Source organism: Homalodisca vitripennis, chromosome X (assembly GCF_021130785.1).
Source record: "Homalodisca vitripennis isolate AUS2020 chromosome X, UT_GWSS_2.1, whole genome shotgun sequence".
Taxonomy (NCBI): domain Eukaryota; kingdom Metazoa; phylum Arthropoda; class Insecta; order Hemiptera; family Cicadellidae; genus Homalodisca; species Homalodisca vitripennis.
This window is the reverse complement of record NC_060215.1, coordinates 139928509-139951619: the sequence shown is the minus strand read 5'-3', so window position 1 is coordinate 139951619 and position 23111 is coordinate 139928509. Positions and strand designations below refer to the sequence as shown.

At 33.6% G+C, this 23111-nt stretch overlaps 1 long non-coding RNA gene across 1 annotated transcript; it reads right to left on the bottom strand.

Annotated features, from left to right (window-relative positions):
* Positions 1-12366, bottom strand: LOC124369919. Its single transcript, XR_006923129.1, has 5 exons — positions 11975-12366; positions 9969-10086; positions 8282-8453; positions 5467-5602; positions 1-151 (listed from the first exon to the last, which is right to left on the bottom strand). It is a non-coding gene; the product is annotated as an uncharacterized LOC124369919 (long non-coding RNA).
* Between the last annotated feature and the right edge of the window lie 10745 nt (positions 12367-23111).

Sequence of the window (23111 nt, the reverse complement as noted above, 5' to 3'; positions counted from 1 at the left end):
TTAAATTAAATATAAGTTTATTTGCACAATTTTCAGATTGATACAGAGAGATTATACATTTTCATAAACCTTCTGGAAATTCCACTTCCTCATTTTACTACCCCACTTACACTCCCCTGAGGCCAGTCATAGCACCACCATCAGTGAAATCCTGAACACACATATGACCATCAGCACAACTGTATGTAACCATAAGCTTTTCAACTCAATAGTAAAATAAAAAGATTATATTCATTTCATGAACTTGGGAATAAGTTCCATGCGATGCCTCACTACTGACAGTTGAAGCAAGATTGCTGTTCTCTGCTTACTGGTACAAGCATCTCAATATATATTATTTATAGTAAAATTTTGCATCTTCTAAATGCCACTCTTAACAATCTTCTGTTTATTTTGTATGTAATAATATGACAATCTTTAGCCACAAAGAAATAACTAATATTCATTATTTATCACAAAACGCAGTGACAGTAGAATATTTCACTCACTCTCTATCAGTACAAATTCAATATAAAGTAGAGTCATAGTATTTTCCAAGAGAAGGCAACCACCTACCATATAAAACCTGTTTATCAATAATTAAATTATATAGAACACATTAAGATTTATAAAATTATAGGTATTACCTTATATAGAAAACTTACTTTTAAGGCTCATATTAAAAAAATTGCAAAGCAATGTTTGGAGGATTGCATATCATCGTCTCTTGCCTGTAATAGAAAAGACACACACCCTCAGCTATTAATTAATGCCTTCAATGGCATAAATAGATCAAAACTAAAGCTTATTTTTTTATCAACTACCAATAAATCTCCTCAGTGAACTGGATTATGTCCAAAATCAAGCTCTAAGGATAATTTTTAGTGCTTTAAATCTACTCCAATTATACTTAAATAACCTTGAGTCCTCCTGGGTCATTATGAAATACTCAAAAGCAATTACAATCAGGGATGGACTTAAGATTGGGGGTGGGTTTGCTCTGTGGACCGACCGGTAGAGAGCACCGACATGACATAGTCGTGTCAAAGTTTAAAAAATAGCTTTGATCATATTTTAGAAATTGAGAAATGTGTATTGTTAGTCTAGAAGTGCGTACTGCAGCTGGAAAATCACAAGTATAGTATGTAGCTGCTCATTTTAGGGCTAAACTTTTTCCCAGACAGTATAGAAAACATATGTAGAGGAATATTCAATTTAATTCAATGCAAATTTTTTTTATTTCACTTCACTTCCAACGGTAAACCCAATGTACAACAATAGTAAAAAAAAAGATCTATTAATATTAACATAATCATTTTGTGTTAAATTAGAATAGTAAACAGGTGACAACAGTTAATTTTCAACAGTTACCATAGCATAACTTTTTGATTATTTATGATTAGCCACCATATTAATACAATTTTTTACTTGAACATCAGTATTAGTCTTACTTTTTGCTATAAATTAAAAGAAAGCTCATTCTATTTTTAATTATTAATAATATGGTAAACATTGTATCAGTTACTTGATATACATGATTCTTTCCATAGCAACCAAATATTACCATGGACTGGCACTTGGATTGAAGCTGTGATGCCTCTGAGCGATGGAGATAATGATATATAGCTTTCATAAAACATGACGGAGCAATTTTTATTTCACTTACTTAATTGTGAAATAACACATAACCAAAAGTTGTCCTGTAACCAACACATTCTTGGGACAGCAAGTTACATAGTCACCGTTATTGCAATCAGTATTTGTTTGAGTTCATTTTATAAATTTAATATTCATAGTCCTTAAAGATGCTTTACCGGAATATGCGAAAAATGTAAAACATGCGTAAATATGATAATTTAAAGTAGTCTCTTTAGTCTTTTAATAGAGTTTTTTCGGGCAACTTTGTAAACATGCTCTATAAACACAGCCGGAAATAATGATAAATATGACAAGTATACTTGAGTATTTTCCTGTTTTCAAGAAAGGTATCTCAAAAAAACATTAAATTAAAAACATAACTGAACAAAAATCCAGATTGCAACGCTTTAATCTAAATGTGAATGAAAAATCATTTACAAAGTTGTAGACCATTTAAAATAAACCTTAATTTTTTTCAAAAAGAGTATTATCGGTGTGGTTATTATACAGTGTCTTAGTATAATGGACACTGAACACGGGTTAGCAATAAACTTTCATATGAAGACATTTGCTTCTAGAAGAGCACGCAAAATAAGTTAGTTGTATTTCTCAATAATGTGTTTACATCTATTTAGTGGCATTTTAAAAATTTAAATCGTGTTCCTACAATTTATTAGTTCTGATTTTAAGTTAAGTTGAATATTAAGTTAGTGTTTAATTTCAGCATTGTAATGTAAATTATATCAAAAATAAAATGATGCAGCAAGTTGATTATTTCGTTTATTTTAACCTCTGAATAAATACAGTATTAAAACTTGAAATTAATTTATGAATGTATGTACTTATAAAAAAGAATAACAACAATTAGAACACAGTCATTAAAACACATTTGACTACTATTTATACGAAAAATAGGTTTTTGAAAACTGAGGGGTGCTATTTGATATTGTTGCCCTGGGCGACATGAAATCTAGATCTCCCCTATCTTGTCCCTGATACAAATTACAACATAGTACCTACTACAGTGGGTTCCGGGTCATGTTATTTCCAGCTAACACCCAAATGGTTATAATCTTTAATGCATTTTGTAAATAATAGGGAAAATTAATTCGTTTGCACATGTATATCATTTGACACGTCCTGGATTATTTTTCATTTGTCTTGCATTTACTGAATAAACAGCTATATTATTAATCACTTATGTATAATCATATTTTAGTAGGGCTGTAAATTCTTATGGAAGGAATCTTCCAAACACAACAAACAAACTGTAAACTGTACTAAATTCTAATGTACCCCTGGCAAGGGAAGAAACGACTTGATAGCAATCCCAGACAAGTTTGGATTTGAACACACAAGAGTCCAGCGCCATCAGTGCTGCCTGACTATCCTTGAAAATATTGATTGTCTTACTCCTATATCGCAGACAAAGATTCTCATGGGCACATTCCACAATGGCTTCTACCTCCACCTGAAAAACTGTAGGATAAGGACCCATAGGGGCCACCAACTCCCTGCATGGTCTCACCCCCACAATTCCAGCGCCTGTGCCGCTTTTTGTTTTAGAGCCGTCTGTAAACCATTTAAGCTCCGCTGGTGGAACAGGTTTCCTTCCCTCCGACCAACCATCCCTAGGAGGTATCACAATCCTAAAGGGTTTGTCAAAAAAAACGTTTGTGGCACTGATCAGAGATCATGTGCAGAGGATCCCCCTGAATCAGGATGTTAATTCTACAGTGTCCACTCATAAAGTCTTCCACTAGTTCATTGTCATCCTCCATATTGCCTAAATACATTAATAAACACACATACACAGTACCTTACACTATACACAATAAACAATACAGCACAGCTAGCGAACGAAAATGGCGAACCATGAACGGATTGCGAATAAACAATGGTTGAAAAAGGCACAATACGCGGCAAACGGCACAATGTTCGACGGCAACTTCTAGGCTCACATTGAGGCAATGGCGGCCAAGCGAGCAGATGGCGGCCAAGCGAGCAGATGGCGGCCAAGCGAGCAGATGGCGGCCAAGCGAGCAGATGGCGGCCAAGCGAGCAGATGTCTGCTAGTGTTGTCACCCGCATGGCGCGCCAGTATTGCATGACAACAATATTGTACCCGCAGCGAATATGTTATTTGGCAATTGTGAAGTTAACGGCCAGAACAGCAAAATAGGAGTTTCACATTACTAACCTGTTGCTTTCGTCATCTTGAACAATACACTATAAGGTTTCAATAGGTGGAAATGACAAATAACAAAATATAGAACATTAAAAGTTGAATTACTTTTTTAGTGATGAATAATATTTTATTGTTCTACGGACATCACGTGGTCTTGTTATGATCATAAGTCAACCTCCTCTTTGATGCAGCTGACAAAGCTTATGCCATCATTGGATACGTAAAATAACACTAAACTGAAATCAGGGGCAGTTACAGGACAAATTGTTGATCAAACCATACCTTGAACAAGTCGCATTCCATCCAAGCTTTTCTTTGATTTTATAATTCACGGGATGTGAGTTAATGTTAATGTTTATGAACGCTTATGGTTTTGCCGATTTACCTATTACCATCAGCAGAAATTTGTTTGTTGTCCAGGTGTTGCTGCAAGCTAAGACAGTTAGACATTCTTTATCCATTATAAGCCCTGGGGTAGATTTCTCTTTTTGAGAAGCAAGACTTTTGGTAGACAGAGCCTTATAATTCAGTACAGTTTCATCTGCACTATAAACTTGCTGCGGCAAGCAATTTTGAGAAGAAATAAGGTCTTCAAATTCTTTTAGATAATTGGAAGCTCCTCCCCAGCAATTGTTGGATGTCTAATTCCATGCCTTTTCTTCTAACGATCCAAAAAACCACAGCTAACTGTAAATGAAGGATCACCATCCATAATTATATTTAGTTGAAGCGCCTGTTCTTTTACCAAAGGACCAGAAATAAGGGATTCCTTTCTGTCTCTGTTGAGTGGACTACAAGAATAAGGCCTCATCAAGTTTTTCATATGAAGACAGAGTCGTTTTTTCAAGAGTTTTTTTTACTCAAAGCAGAACAAAACTGCTCAATTTTAACACAATTCTTTTTCCAGTCGCTAATCGTTGCTTTTCTGACACCATATTTGACTAAAAATTTTTAGCACTTTTTCTTTTGTCCAGTCTATTTAACACTTCAAGTTTTTGTTGTGTACACGAAGAATTACTTCGTTTACTTGCCATATTTTATGTTAAACAGTTGACGTCAAGGACTAAGAACATAAGTAAAAGAGGCACACTCACTCGGTACAGTAACTCAATACTCACGGAACAAATCTTTACAATAAATTTGCTATAAGCGTACACAGTTAATGAAACAACACTAGAGTTAACACTAACGTAAATACGACTAATGTTTGGAACGTGAGAGGGGAGGAATAGTTAGGCATCAACGCATGAACAAGGTCACTGCCCCTCCCTTATGACCATCACTTGTTTACAAGCCAATAATCACTGATATCATTATTATTTGTGAAACCCGCCTATCCGAATTCCTGCGAATCCGAACAGTATTCGGTCCCAATTAGTTGGGATTGGCAGGACTCTACTGTACTATCTTGCAAGAAAAGTAGTTCCACTGTTAATGTACTAAATTCATTATTTTGTCATTTTCACCTTATATTGTTTTGTTCAGAAAAACAATAGCAATAACTTATAACATGAATCTCGTTTCTGGTGAAAAAAAAAATAAATTTGAAAATAATGCATAAAAATGTAATCAAACTATCAACAAACTAATAAACAGTTTAAAAAAACAAAGGTTCAATAAATAAGCAAAACTAACGTAACTATAACTTTGTATATACTTACAAACCAAGGTGTAATTTCTGATCACATGGAATAGCTTTCTTGATTATTCAAGAACACGATTACACGGCGAACTTATAGTCCATCAACTTGATATTTATGAACACTCCGTTGTTGATGAACCTGACTGCACCAATACCTGTAGACAGGAATTAGACAATATATCATCCTTTCCATCCAAAAATAAACTTATTAACACATTTTAAAGAAATAAAATTCTCTCAATCTTCATCTAAATAACTTATCATCATAAAATACAATTGGTATTAACAAAAATTAAATACAACACTCATAGTGAGTGACTTTTAACACTGAGTCAAATTCTGCCTTCCGGGTGAAAGTGACGTGGTCTGGGGACGAATGATTATCTGCGATATCACTAGATGAAAACCTCAGTGAGTCATTGTATTTACTGAAAAAGAAAATTTCTCTTGCTTACTTGTATGATACTTATGGGTGGGGGAAGGGTGTGCACCTTAGTCCAGTTTTAATAAAAAATTTTTTTGAAGACACATACATAAGTGTTCAAGATTAAGATTGATCAAATATGTAGCTTTACTTAATTATCTAGGAATCTATTAACCCTTTGAGTGCCAACATCCGATTTTACCGGACGACAAAAGTTGGCTGAAAAGTGACGACATCCGATTTTACCGGACGTTTGGGAAAAAGTCACTAAAAATTGTAACCTTTAATATTTTTAAATAATATCATATTGAAATGTTTGTGAAGAATCGTTCTTTTCAAAATAAATTGTTATAGTACACTTCCGATCAAACTTTAAATTATGAAACTCACATATAAACATTTTTGGTTGCCATAGCTACCAGAAACGATGTGACAATAGTTTCTTAAAAGTTGTATAACTTACCCTACTCATTATTGAAGATAATAATATAAATTTTTTAAGATTTACAGACAATTGCATACACTTTCCAGTGATATGGACTAAGAAAAGGATATGAATTTTTTTGGTCATAATAATTTGGTTGAAAAATGAAATTAAAAAATATTTTTGAATTTTTTTAGGTAAGTCCATTTTTGGTATTTCTAAATTTAGTGTTATGGTAACTTTGTTATTTTATGTTAATTAAACAGAGTTTTCAGAGAAAAATAAAAAAAGAATCATATTGATAGCTTATTAAATAATCGAACTGTGAATTTTTTACTAAAACCTTGCAAAATGCCTGAAAAAGGGCTGGCACTTTTAGGTACACCCACTAGAAAAATACCTGGCACTTTTCAGTATACCCACTCAAAAAATACTTGGCACTCAAAGGGTTAAAACACCTGTTTACATAGTGGAAAAAATACGAGGGCTGTCCAGAAAGTAGATTACGTTTCGCTCCAAGGCCATTTTGATGTCAGGGTGTTTCTCCGTTCAGTGCCTATCTAGCCATGCTAGAGAGAGGTTACTGTCGCTCCTCCTGCTGTTTTACAATAGCAGTTCAAATGTGTTATACATTGAAAATTAAGCGAGATGAAGTGCGGTCATTAATAAAGTTTTTGTTGACTTATGGGAACAATGTGATTACTGAACGTGGAGTGCGTCAGTGGTGCATGAGGTTTAAAAATGGCCGAACTAATGTGCATGATGACGAACAAAGTGGATGGCCAAGCATTGTGACTGATGAAATTGTGTCTAAAGTCGATGAGAAGTTTGAAGAAGACTGCCGATTCACAACAACAGAACTCTCACATAGTTTTCCTCAACTTTCAAGGAGTTCATAACACAGATGTTAGAGTACCGTACATTTTTTGCAAGATGGGTACCGAAAATCTTAATTTGGGGCCTATTAATTTTTTGGACCGTTTAAATTAAATTAAATTTATTTTTATCGAGTTCTGTGGCACTCTTGGCCGGCATTGCGGCACACAGTTTGGGAACCTCTGGTCTAGTCTCTTCAAGGCTTTCAGTTCTTCTTCCATTGAAACAGCTACCTTTTTACCTTTTGAAGCCATTGCCACAACTTTTAGACACAATAAAATCAAAACACGACCAACAGTCTAACAAAATGGCAGAAAGGAAACAAGGAAATAATGCACAAGACGACCTCTCAGTGAAAGAGCTACGTACGCACTGAAGACTGCAGCGCACCAAAATAAAGAGAAAGTGAGATTACCAACTCGTCGCTTGGCGCACAAATATAAGACGCACAATCGTGTAAAATAAATGGGTTGCCTTGCACGGGAATGTGCTGCGTACAGTACCTGTAACAATGGGACATATTGCATAAAATCATGTTACATGACGAATTCCCCAAGAAGATCGGATAACTCAGAAGAACGGATAAATGAGACTCTACTGTAGTACAGGTAGGATCTAAGTGTAAGGTTAAGTCTGGCTTATGGTGGGGTGACTATTACCTTCTCGGGTGCTATTAAAGCCAGAGTTATACTTGTTTTTTGCCTTTAGCAGCAACGATAATTGGAGGTTGTGGAACGACATTTGGAACGAAATTGTCTCTTATTAAACACTGTGGACAGTGCCAAACTGGTTGCCTGCAGCTTTTTAAGAGACGGGTTTTCTCGGTGCCTTTTCTGAATTCACTGAGCTATTGTTTACTAGCACTTTAATTGGCCTCCCAAGAAAGAGCAATTGGTTTATTATTGGCTTTGGCATTATCATATGTCAGAAACATTATTTACGTTTTAGTTAGGCCGTAATGCTTATTTACAACACCTAAATTGTAATCCAAGAGTAAAAGTTGTTTTCCATGAGTAAATACTAGCCTAGGCTTCATTTGACAATATTTATAACAGTTGTATAATTATTAACCAGGTTAACTCAAATGGTACATCAAAGTAGGCTTCTTACCTCAAAGTGCCTAGCTGCCCCTCCAATTGTCATCTTTCTTTCTCGTACATTTTAGACAGCATTTTCGAAGTGTTTTGGATAGATATTCTTCCATTTGACCCCTACTTCTTTGAATGTTTGTGCAAAGTAGCACATTATATTGTTGGCTTCACAAATTCTTCAGAGGTTCAGTCTGAAAACATCCCATTAGTAAAGACAGGATAAAATTATTACTAAAAACATTGTAATAAAAGAATGGGCGGTTAAAATGTATTTATATTTTTTATTCAAATCTAACATGTTTTAGTTATTGACATGCTTTTATTATTATCATAGCATATTATATAAGTCGTGTTTTTTTAATTGCATATTTTTATTCCAAATACTTTATTTGGTTGTATGTAATGGTGTTGTACCTTTGACATAACCTAAATCCGAGAAGTGGTAACCATTGGATTTCCGATGTTTTCCCTTGTTTGCAAGGTGGGAGCCATAGGATTTCCGATTATCCTGTTCTATTTCACTTCAACTTATGATTTAATGTTTAAGGCTACATTGCATCATAACATATAAGGCAACACATACAAACAACATAACATATCAATGAAAAGAGAAGACTCTGAACTTTCATTTTCATACATAAAACACAACTGACAGTTCTAAATTTGGCTATGAATAGAAAAAGAAAATTAGAATAATTTGTTCAAATCATCTTTGATCAAATGATCTTTTACAACACAGAAGTAAAATATGCGCCACGTCGTCTGCAGGCTTGGACTCGGCGCGGCGGCAGTAAGTTTATTTGTGTAAAGGGATTTTATATTTTTCCCTGACCAACGTCGAAATTCCCTGACTTTTCCCTGACTTGAGACCGGATTCCCTGACTTTTCCCTGATTTCCAGTCCTGTTTTTTCCCTGACTTTTCCCTGACCTGTAGCATCCCTGTACATATGATACAAAACTGTTTTAGTGATGTTATTTTATCCTCTAGGAGGGTTCACTTCTGGTTGGTTTATGCCTTCCTGTTGAACCTACACTGTGTACAGCAAAAACCGATGTATCACTTAAATCTGGACAACCTTATGGATGCTAGCCAGACTAGCTACCACCAATACCACACCTCGAGACCATATTGACATTCGCCTGAAAACCTGTATTGTCAAAAGCTTCTTTGATGTCCAGAAAGACACCTATGGCTACTACTTTGGCTACCAGCGCCTTCTCAATACTTCATACCAATTGATATGCAGGGCTGTCACATGATCTTCCTGGAGTATAAGCATGCTGATTTGGATGATCAGCCTAATGTATTACTTTCCTACATTATGACATGTAATTTGAAGTTTGAAATATCAAATTGCTCAATATATATTACATTTTTATTTAATTTAAGGGGATCCGGAACGCCCATCTTCATAATGTTAATATAAGGAACATTTTCTCAGAAACTGTATGTAGTACAGACTTGAATTTTTTAGCTCTGTTTAAGTAACTCTTGATACATATGTTAAATTTTTTTTTTATTATATTTTTTAAAATACACAAATATTAACTATATCCAGTGAAAAAACTCAGTATATGTATCATAGCAACCTACACACTGTGTAAAAATTTTAAATTAATATCAGCAATAGTTTATGAGATTATGTTCCTTTTATGTTAAAAAAATTAAATTTTCCGAAAACGGCAAAAAACTGAAAATACTTACTTTATTCATGACCTTAATACATTGCAGCCATATAAGCTGGTGTATCTTCTTCATCTTGTCCAAGTTTTCCACATGCTTTTTATAGAACACATGATTCCACAGCGAACTTATAGTCTCTCTGAAAAAAAACAATACCAATTAAAAAGGAATAAATTAATTTCATAATAGTTTAACTGCTCACTTAACCCTTTTACTGCCGGCCATTTTTTTATTGTACCAGTCAAAATTGCCAAGGAGGAAAATCGCTGTCGTGCATTCATTTACAAAAAATTCTGTATCTTTTTTATTTTTCATTAGATTTGCATGAAATTTTATTTTATTTACTCGTATTTAAATGCTGTTTTTTAAATAATAAAATAGCATTTTAATTTGAAACAAACTCATTATTTAATTTTAAAAATTATGTAAGTAAAAAAATAAAAATTGTGTTTGGCATCTGATAATTTATTTTTAAAATTATACTAAAATTATGAGCATATCATTATAAACTAGAGCAATTGCTTAGAACATATACCAAATTTGAAGGTGCTACCTTGAAACATAGCTGCAGTATGAGGATTTTCCCAAAACTAGTAGGCCTCCTCTAGGCCTACCAGTGGAAGTTGAAGGTAAACTTATCTGTGCCACATCCCCCTCACTATCTAATAACTCCTCATTATCTGATGGTAAGATAAAGTCAGGATCGTCATCAGTGTCATCCACATCACTTTGATTGTCATCAATAGCCCTAACACTAATATCAGATTCGTTCTCTGCATCTAAATCTGACAAATTCTGAAGGAAATCGTCACTCAGTTCGTCTTGCACTTGTACACCACCATCGATTAGACTGTTAATTATTGTTCCCTCACTCACAGGAAAGTTAGATGTAACTCTTTTACTCATTTTATCCTTGATCAACAAAAGTAACACTTCAAAAAACTTTCAATAACATTGTAAACAACAACAATGAACGAAGATTTCAGTAACATAACCCGATCAACTGGTTTTGACAGCTGTCGAGGTAGTTCGTGAATTCTAGTCAAAGACGACGAAAATAGAAATCCAAAGTTCTTAAAATGGCTTCTTTCATTATCCTTTGCTCCTAAACAACCAAAATGCAGAATATTTCAGCATTTGAACATAACAGTAGCCAGTAACAATAAAAAAAACAGACGTCCGACATATCGGACGTCGGCAGTAAAAGGGTTAATCCGCCAATCAAGCATATAAAAAATTTTCAAAACTTATTAACTACATTAAAGTTAACGTTCCGTGATTTAGTAATACACACCCTAGTTAAAGAGACTAAGCGGTATGGTAGACGGTGCATAACTAAGCTGTTCTGAGCTCAGAACACTCAGATAAGCTACCAGGAGCAGATAACGCTGAAAATCATAAATAACAAGAAGCACAGTACACAAATATTTACATTTCAATTATTGAAAAACAAAGTTAATTTTGACCCCCTTATTAAATCATAAATATATTTTTGTTTAAGATGAGCAGAATACATTAATAATGTTGAAATTTCAATTGGCTATTCCGGCTGTTATCCCTACTGATACCCTTTATTTATACTATGTTTGAGCACAGAACTTAAATAGCCTATTTCATTAAATTCATTTTCAACAATATTATTATGGTAAATAAAACCAGCTGGTAATTGCTAATTATAAATATCTATGGTCAAAGGTTTTTATATTCAATAGTTTGGATATTTCTAATAGATTACATTGTGTTGGTGACCGCTTATGATACTGCAGCCATTATGTGCAATTTAATGAATCTCCTTACAAAGGCAAAAATTGATCTGCCACTCTGGGCAATTCCGATTCCCACTTCCAGGTTAAAATAGTCAAAGGCACAACAGTAAATTCTGTGGTTGTACAAGAAACTTTATAATTGCAGCTTCAACATTTCAAAACAAATTACAGGGTTATATAGTTATGAAGTGTTATATAGTATTGAATATGATGTCATTCAAAGATTACTACACAAAACAACATATTATGTAAAGTACTTACTTGTTACTGGGGAAAAGGAAAAAATTGTTCCTCAACAGATTACTTAAGTAGGGTATAAAATTTGTCTTTAGTCAAGGGTCTGAACGGGTCAGTTAGGTGAACTAGTCATCGGGAACAGAATCTTTTCAAAAGGCCCGTTCTCCCGGAACGTATTGTTCACTTTTAAAATTTAGCTGAATAACTTTGATGATTTATTTCAAATCAAGTATTTTGTTTTTAAGAATAGTTCAAACTTATAATATTAGAGTTAAATTCATTTTAAACCCCTTATCCGCAAAAAAATGGCCATAACATGCAACTAGTAAATTAACCCTTTGCACTCCTCAGTCTATTATGCCAGCCCAGGCCACCGCCATTTTGCTGTCTAGCTCCGTTGTTTGGTGGACCTTGTTGTACTTCCCACTCCTCCGTCCATGATACCAGGCCACAGCTGTTTACTTGTACAGCTACGTATTACAGAGGTCCATGACGTTGCCTGCACTCCTCCATGTTTTTGCTAATCATTGTATTTAAAGTGACATTTAAAAGGTCCTAATTTTAAGGGAACCTTGTAGTCAAAAAATTTAAAAAAAATTAAATTTTAGTTTTATATTTTTTTAGATTCTACATATATTTCCGAGCATTTTGATATATAACACTTTGATATCTAATGTGTATTTACACTTTAAAAAAATATTTAAAGAATGCCATACCGACCTAGATTTTTCTTACCTCTCAAAACTCACTTAGCCATCGTGTCAGAACAATATATATATATATATATATATATATATATATATATATATATATATATATATATATAATATATATATATATATATATATATATATAGGTGGTGGTGACAGCTCTGCTTTTTCCATCTGTTGAGCAGGCCAAGCCATATGGTGATAGTATCCAAATCAGTAAGTTGGAGTGTATAAGGACACGTCCAAAAAGGATGGGTAGTCGTTTAGGTAGATTGAAAACTACTACGAGGCCAAAAGTTAAATGATGGGAAACCTATTTCAGGACGTGGTAGGCTTACTGATGCAATTATTGACAGTATTCAAACATATTATGGTAAAGCAATCCGAGACAACCTTGAAAATGTTGATAAAATGAGAAAGGCGGTGTGGGCGATATATTTTCATCTGCTTTCGACTGACAACTCTCCCCAGCACGAACTTTGCCCAAAGGGTGAATCGTCATGGTTGCAAATACCAAAAGTGCCTGTTTTCAGGTGATGAATATACCCATAAAAATGCAGTGCCTGAGCCTATTATGCTGGAAATAAAACATATTTTTAAGGACCTTTCAAATACAAATTTACTTCAAAAATGTCTTTATGGCCGCACACAAAATCCAAATGAGTCATTAAATAACGTCATCAGGACGAGAATTCCCAAAAACAACTTTGTTTCAATAAAAACATTAAAAGTTGGAGTGTAAGTTGCCATAATTGCTTGTAACTGTGGTGCTCTGGGTAGGGTGCAAGTTATTCAGAAAGTATGTGGTAATGCTGGAGAAAATTGTGTAGTCGGCCTAAAACAAATTGATCAAAATAGGGTTTTTAAATGCCAACAAAGCAGCCTTAGAATGCTTTAAAAATAAAAGAAAACTAAAACGAAATGCCAAAAGAAAAGGGGAAGATATGGAAGAAGAAAAAACTGTTGTGTATGGTGCTGGACTCTTTTAGTGTGACAAAAGGACAAGTTTGCAGTTTTTGGTACCTACCGGAAAATCACTTTTCCTGACACTCAGGTACACTTTTTTCATTAACCTCTTTGGTTTTCAGCCTGAATTTTTTTATGTTATGTATATCTGTGTGTCCTACAATGTTAACTATAATTAAATTGTTTAAAACTGTCAGAAAAAAATTAAAAATAAATATTTATAACCAAAAAATAGAAAGTTTTTAGTGGTTTTATATTTTTAAGTATTTTTTTTGTTTTAACGTTATATTTACTTATGGATAAGTAAACATTATTCAGAAAGATACAAATAAGCAATGTACAAAGTTTTACATGTGTACACCAAATAGTTCTGGTTCTAAGGGTACCTAAACATTACATTTTTAACATGCGCAGTATAGGGACTACAAGGTCCCCTTAAATACCTCATGTGTACTAAAAAGTTTTGTTATTGTTATCAATATTAGCAATGTTATGTATTTTGCATCGTGTTCTAATTGATTTCATATTAGGTTATTTTGGAGGTAGAAATACAAATTAAGTTATACAATTCAAAATTTAACATTTATTGATAAAAAAGGTGGATACTAGCAAACAATAGCAAAACATTATATCAAAGACAATATAAACTAGCCTATTGTACTAAAAGATGATGTCATTACACTTTGTACTATTTTAATGTGTGACATCTCTGAAAACTGTTTCCTGGATGTAATCCTGGTTTTGTAGAGCAGGTGTTGCAGTACAATCTTGTCCTTTTTCTCATCCCCGGTGCTGATCTGTTGCTACATACTACACAATATTTTGATTTATTCGCTTCTAAAAATTTAGGTATGTGCAATTTACCATTTAATCTTTCTGTTTCCTCTGTCGTGGATGATTGTCCTCTTTTGTGTGAAGTTAAATTTCTCACGTCACCAACTAGGTTTTCTATCAACTTTTTTCTAAAATTTATTTGTCTCAAACGCTTAGCTCCTGGTGGTCTGTTGTTATTACTTCTTCGGCTTCACAGTCAATGTAACTATCATGGTCACTATCTAAGTCTGGTTCACTACCACTTACTTCTGCACTTAACAATTCCCTTATGTTATAGGATTTAAGTATATCATCTGTCATTATAAAATATGAAATATTGAATATACTAAACACTTAAAATGATAAATATAAAAATGTATTATAAAATGTATAAAGAATTAACTACAATAGTCTGTTCCTGTTACATGAATAACAGTAGACCAGATACTGTACTGTAGTGACAGCCAAGTGAGTCTGTTTGGGACAGTAACTGATAAGGATACAAAGAGACTATTCCCAAATTAAATGTTGCGTCATTGTCTACAATAACATCTCAGCAGACCAGAAACATATTATTCAGCAGGCAGTGACTGAGACCGTCAGTATATAATTAAATAAACATGTTAATCCAACTATCAAAAAAGTTCTATCTTACTCGGTAATAATATATACTTAAATAATGTAGAAGCAAACCAAAATAGTGTTATTTTGTTGATTATTTAATTTACAAACAGACAAAATGTCACAGAATCTTGTAGTTGTAATACAAAAATTTAAAAAATATTATTATTGCTAGTTGACCTTGTCCTGGTATCCAGGCCAGAGGAGAGCTCAAGCAAAATGGCAGTGGCCACTATACCAGGACAGAGGAGTGGAACTCCATGAGTCATCGATATATATTAGGAGTTGATAAAGAAATGGCGACGGCCTGGATACCTGGCCAGAGGAGTGGACGGCCAAGCCTTGAACAGATGCACGGGAGTGCAAAGGGCTAAGACTACAGATTCTGTGAGTTATCGGTTACAGTAGGACTCCAAAATCGTGCAGTTGTTCTTTGTTTTTTTTTTATTGCCTGAAGGTCGACTTTGGGAAAGTTTCAGTTGCTTCTTACGTTCAGTCTTTAAGCCGGGCATCTCGTTTAGTCGTTCATTTCGTACCGTCTTTCTTTCGTTCACTGCTGACCGATTAAGAATAAAACCTTAACCGTATGTATACTCGAAGGTGGGAGAAGGGAGCCTGAGTAATATGAAAAGTGGTGGAACTTAATCGGTTAGATGTCTAAAATATGTTGTTACAGTATATTTAAAAATATGTTATTTTCCAAAGAGCGACGTGTGTGTTAGATTTTTATTTTTTACAAATATTTCAAAATGGTTATAAATAAAATAAGAAAGCGACTTACCAACATCAATAAAAATTTTATTTTTCACGCTTGGTAGATAAAAAGCAAGATAACCGTTCAATTAACTGTTTGCACTCCTCATTGGAACTGCACTCTCTCCATTTCTCCAATTATGTTTCAATTCAGTCCGGTCTTGTAAGGCTCTAATATTAGTTGTTATGTTGTTAATGATTATTCTGAAGGTAAACTGAACTTTATTTTCTACCATAGCAAAGTTAATGAGCTATCGTGATTTTTTGTCTGGAAATTTTATTTATTTACTAAAATATTTGTGTGATACACACACATGATAAGACAATAGTAGACATTGCATACATGAGAAGTTCAAAAATAATGAAAATTATATTTAAATGAGCCGTCAAATTAAATAACTAAGTCATGGCGTCATTTTAAACTGTTCCGCGTTTAGCGAAGTAAAGTTCAAACTACAGAGCAGTCAACCGGACTAATAACCAAGTGAGAAATGTGTGATGACAAAATATTTCCTTTAAGAGGGAACGCTAGTTAGCTGCCGGCCACGAATCAGAAGCTCCGCTTTTAACATGGCACCGCTTAAAAGCACGTTATAAATAGCAGTTCGGCTCGATTCCATAAATATTTAAATTTATAGCCTTACACCAATGAATACAAACCTTATAAGAAGCGCAAAGCTTATGGAGAATAGTCTGCCAAGTTGGTTTCCCGCCAAAACGAGCTTAGCGCGTCCGCCGCTAGGAGCGCTTGTTTCCCCCTCATTCCCTCTCGCTCTAGCTTGTTCTCTCTCTCTGTCTAACTGGCCGCGCGCTGTCTTCTCATTCGCTCCCGCTCTGTCTTCTGTCTCACTCTAGCTCGCCACGCCACGAGCGCCCTTCACGCTGCCTAGCGGTGGACGCGCTAAGCTTGCCAAATTCAAATAAAAATTGGCAGACTTTTTAACATTGGCTTTGCGCTTCTTATAAGGTTTGTATTCATTGCTTACACTTAGAGTCTTAATGCTAATAAATAGTAAAAAATGAAAGAAACTGTGAATACTGGTTGTTTATCATTTATATTTAGTTTTAATTTTCTAGCAAGAAACTCTATTTTGAATATAAATTATAAACTATTAGTCATAACAGTCAATCGAATTTTCAAACATCCATCAGAAAGATACCAAAAGTTTCTGAAGTGAAACATTATTTTTAGATTTGAAATTAGTTAGTATTTATAAGACAATTTTAAACTTTATATCCATCTTATAAAGAGGAGCCTCAAATACGCGGCTACAACTAAATAGTTTGCCCCCTTAATGAGATCGTAATTAAATTTCAGAACACAACAATTCCATTAACATCCCATGTTTAATGTAGACGTTAAAAACTTATGACGTCGATGTACGAGGATACGTTTCAAAATCTCAATTGTAATGTCTACATAAATTAACCATAATTTCAAGGATTCAGATCTATTGCACTAAAAAAATTTTGTTGTAAAAACCTAATCACATTACAAATTTAAGTCGTGTCGGTTAGAAGTACCTAGTCTAGTTGGTCAAAATAATGCATGTAACAAAAGGATGATAGTTTTTTCAGTATATAAATTCGTTTCTTGCGTTCATCATATATATGATTGTAAAATTAAAAATAAGTACAAATCATAAGTCTAGGAAAAGTTTACATCATTTTATGACAGCGCAAAATTATATCTCGTTAATAGTAACTTATGAATATGGCTTTTAACGCTATGTACGTTACAACTTAAAAAAATATGAGAAATAAAAGTTGTGACATATCATCAACGAATTTTACATTGAATAGTTATTAACTATATTACAGAATTTTGAAATTGATATATAAATTAATATATAAGTTTTAATATATAAGTAGTTAATATATAAATAATATTATTGTTTCATCTGATTCATGTCAAAATTTTATTGAAGTACTATAAACACTTAAACAAACTTATTTTCGTAATATTACTGTAAAATAATTTTCGTGTTTTTCGTGAAAAATTTCAACAACCACCATTGTATAAATAGAACGGTGATCTCACTGCTTATGAAAATGTTTGCTCTAAGTTTGATTGCAAACAGTATTATTACATTTATCTCTGACACAAATTACGAGACGTTGTAATAATATTATCTATAACTTTGTTACTTACTGTACGGAACAAACATTTTAGCACTTTATGATATACTATTTTTGTAAAACCCTGCATATAGTGTATATAACTAAATTTCACGATAGTATTGCATTTTCAGTGCATACAAATCTAAAAAAACTATTTTTGAATAAAACTCAAATGATTACAACACATGATTCAAATCTAAATAAGATTTAACAACTAAAATGTATTGACTTTAGAGAGGAATCGATTCCAAGCAACCACTATGAGCGGAAAACGATTGCATAAACATTGCAGCGGTGCTGATATATTGAACAAAGGACAGCGAGCTAGTTCTGTTCCGATGACGGAAAAACTGCAGCTTGATAAGATATTTATTGGTCTCTATCTTCACCTTTGAGTATCGGTCTATGAGAATATATTGCATCCAATGCTAAAAGCTGTTCAGACTTGAAACATTGTAATTTTTTGCTATCTAGCGGCAAACAAAAGAAGCCAAATATAAATCTATAAAAAAAAACTATTAAACATATATTATATCAAATAAACTCTGATAGTCATATAAGTACTGCACATTTTAGATTTAATTCATACAAATGAGGTAATTACTATAAGATTAAAATGTATTACAACTTTGAACAAAATATTTGGTACAGTAGTGCTGTCTATCTCTTAAGAACAGTCATACCTTTACCGAAAATAATGTCTGCCAAAGTATCCTTATTTGAAAGTATAATCTATTCCTCCAATGCCAATCCTCAAACTGAAAACGTATGAGGTCAAATCAACAGTGATGATGGTAATGAATTAATCGAATAATGCACGATTTTGAGTTTAATTAGCAGTTATTGAACACACACACACACACACACACACACACACACACACACACACACACACACACACACGCACGCACGCACACATACAATAACTAAAAATCATGCATTATTCGATTAACTCATCACCATCATCGCTGCTGAATTGACCTTATATGTTTTCAGTTTGAGGATTGGCAATATATATTCCATAAACATTGAATTACAAAAAATATTTGCTCTGCCGGGACTCGAACCCTAATGTTTTACTTCCCAGGTGAGTGCGCTACCACTATACCACAGAGTTCTTACGTTTTAAAATTCAATTATTCTGTACTTGGCCATATTTGTCGCATATGCGTTTAAATAACCAAACTAACAAGTGCTCGGAATACCTGTCAAACGACTTTTATTTACATTAATTAAACTTGTACAAATGGCAAAATCCGAAATTAATATCAATAAACATTGAATCACAAAAAATACTTGGACCACCGGGTCTTGAACCCGGATCTCTCACTTGCCGGGTGAGTGTGCTACCATTACACCACAGAGCCCCGGTAAAATTGTCCGAAAATCGGCCCCTATATAGCCTGCCAATGGAGTACCCGGAAGGTAATGATTAAACACTTTTCTTTTCGTCCTTGTTCCAAATATGTAGAAAAGTCCTTTCCTTAGCTGTCACTACCGATAAATATCCAGGAAGTTTCCCTCAATTCAGCTATTGCAGATTCTTCCAATATTTTTAGTTTCGGTTTCAACCCTGCATTTACCAATTTTAAATTCATAGTATTAGTTAATGTGAGTTGATTAATATTAGTTTTAAGTTTTCTTTACCCTTGTCGTCCTAATTCAATATATCTAGATTTTCAAATTAATTTATAGTAATTAATTATCTAATTGGAATAAAATTATCTTTTGTAGCTTTTTTCTGGGAGCTTTATGCCATTTATTATTTACTCGTTCGTTAGTTTTGTATAAGCCTCTCTGTTGAGGTACTTGTGTAACGGTTTTACGTTCAGTGTGTTGCTTACTGAATTCCATGTAGGAGCAAATGCACATTTCACTGTTCCTATAATCCATTCTTAAAAGGAAGATTTGAATTTTTGCTTACACAGTAGTGATATGCTATACATCTTGAAATAGACAATACATGTATACTATATTCAAAAGATTCTTTTGCTTAAGACATGACTTTTCCTCAAATCTACTCTTCTCAATTCCAAGTCGACTTGCAACTAATTGAGCTGATAAACTGTTCATTGAACGCAATGAATCAAAGTGATAATTATGTTTTATTATTATCTTTTTCCATAAACAACAAGCTCTAATGAAAACCTGAATCCTCCCTTTCGACATCATCGTAGTTGCTTACACATAGGAAAGAGCATTTACAGTTATAGAAAGTAGATCGCTCAATAAATTTTGCCACCATTTCTGGAGTACTGAGTTTCCAAACAGCTGTTACTGAGGGGTCTAAAAACAAAATATTATCTGAATATATACTATCAGCCATAGCAGAAAGGTAGTCACTCAAGACAGAATCGTCTACCCATTTATCTGTACTTCAAGACTTGTTTTATTTTAAGCTTAATAAGTCATTTGTTGCAGTTCGTAAGTTCAGTTATAACTGTTCAATGGCGTTGTCTTTCCAGTTAAGCTTCGCTTGAAGTGAATCTTTAAGGCATTAGCTCCTGCCGTGAGTTACTATTATTTTGTATGATCAATTTACATTAGGCAGTGCTTGATCTAAGTTTTTCTCCATTAGTTCTTGTTTTTTATAAGAGTGCCAGCCTTTCCTCTTCATCTACTTCATGGGAATTATATGAACAATTTAAATCAATTTCTCTCTGTTTTTTTCTAAGTAAATTTTTGACTACAATATAGCAGTTTCCTTGAGATATAAGACAAGTATGTTCTCTTCATGCTCCATAATGAGTGTGTTACAATGTTTAATAAAAGTTGCCGATTTAGATCATCTACCTCTCCATCAGATCTATTACTAGCGTATATACTTTGTTTATTTCAAAACGAACATCAACTATGTTATCTTTTATAGAGCCTTGGTATCCATCCGATTCTAGTATAATTTCTTCTAGATGATGCATTTTTAACTCTAAAATAAACTCTTATATTTTTTAGTTATGTAACATCACGCTGTTGGTATCAAATCCCAATAGTAGTATATGAAAATCAGTAAGTATGTATTCACAAATGACTATAAGGTGACTAAATATTTCATTTAACTCCTTAAATTCTTTGATCATTAGACCTGAAATACACTTGAAGGCCGATGTTGTGTTTGAAAAATGAAATCGCTTTAATAATTCTGGTTTTCGTTGCCTTGGGTGGGCGGTTGGCTACGGGGATAAGTCTGCAGGCAGGGAAACCCTGATACCGAAGTGCACATGCGCAAACCACGTAAAATACGAACGTGACCTTGCTCCAGCTTGTTATCAACGAAGTTTTACAGAAATATGATACAGTTTTTATTTTTAGATACCGGTAAACTCACGTCATCTCAGCTTCAGCTTTCTACGGCCGGAAATAGTGCATTGAATCTATTTTTTAAACTATAATAACAATATTTATTTTACGGAGCACTATTACTTTTACTGTTGATCGTGTTTGACAGTCGTTCCAATCCATTAATATGTAATATCTTCTTAGAGATGATATTATAATTACGCTGTATAAATCCTTTTTCAACCTTGGTAAACCAACTTTGTCCTGTGTAATGTCCACAAACACAGTGTTCTAGAGAAGGATGTGTATATCCGTACAATATCCTATGAAAACATACTGAATGTGTACATTAAAATTTGATAAGATTCACCGATTCCGACATGTTTCCATATAACACTAATAGTGTACTGGTTGAGATCAATTTCCCGACTTGGGAATCTGTAATACAACATTTAATTTGGAAGTTAAAAAAGACAAGTGTCAACTAAAAAGGTTCTCTGTATGAATATTAAACAAGAAATCCCAAAGCAAGAATACATCAATGATAAATCTCGGATGGCAGAGTGTATTTGGGATTTTGGGAAAAGCAGATATGTTATTGGAGAATCGGCCATATGTGTTTTTCATCTCACCGGTGTATTCGATATGCTCGATCACAATTTGCTCCTGCAAAAACTTGACTATTGCGGGATAATAGGTGTTTAAAATTCTTGGATCTCTTCATATTTAATGAGAAGGGCTTAGGCTGTTCGAGTTCGCTTCAGGGGTTCTACAGCTGCAAAACAAATGTTTTATTACATTCAAAGGAGAAAAAGTACAGAGCTTCTCAAGCGCCAGTCTTAGGTCCTCAATTTTTCTCTCATTTATTAACGACCTGCAATCTTGTATTACTGGCGCCAATGCAAACGTCTGTCAGTTTTTAGATGACACCTATCTCCATAAACGGCCAGAGACGAACCAACCTTGAGATTTTGCCTATATATAAATCAGTAATTTAATGGATTGGTTTCAAAGGAGCCAATTATTTCTAAATGAAGTAAAAACTCAAACACTACATTGCCGTATCACCAATAGATCCTAACGGCCAGGGCTGTAAAAATTGGTTTTGAAAGAGACAGAGGTATCACTATGTGAAATCTCAACGATTCTTGGGAAATATATTGATAACCAGCTGAAATTCCAAGATCTTATTGAGTTTATTTACAATAAATTAAGTCCAGGGATATTTTTAGTATATGTATATTTTAAATTAGTATTATTTATTTTCAATTTAATATCTATTTGTGGAAACTGAACCTTTTCAACGCTTTTGTACAGTTGGGCATTGTTTGTAATACAATTTGAGTTCTGAGTTGATGAAAATATCTTAACGACGGAGAGTAACACTCGCCGTTCATAGCTTCACATTACACTGTTAGTGAGAATAAAAACCGCCAAATAGCGTTTGTTATTGGAAAAGATTATTCTACCCGTATGAAATAATACGCATTAGTTAAAACCATATCGTTCGCATGGTGTTACATTTACATTAAGTTTTCAAGAAATCTGAGTAAAGATTATAATATTAACGATAAAGTTAAATGAAACATTTCAACAGTTTTTATAAAAAATGAGTGACGGTTGTGCTTTATTATAACCGAAATATTATATTAATATTAAGAAGGCGATTTTTATGATCTTCGCAACTATACGACTTAAAATAATGTAGAAGAATCCATATATCCATTAATGTTATATCAAGTAAATACTAAATAATATAATCTATTTACTTTGTCCTTTGTTATATTATATAGTAACAATCTCAAATACCACTAAAGTAAGTCTACGTTTTGCACTCGTGATTGAGGAATCATACTACCATGCGTTCGTGTTCGTATGTCAGAGATGAATGAGAGAGAAAA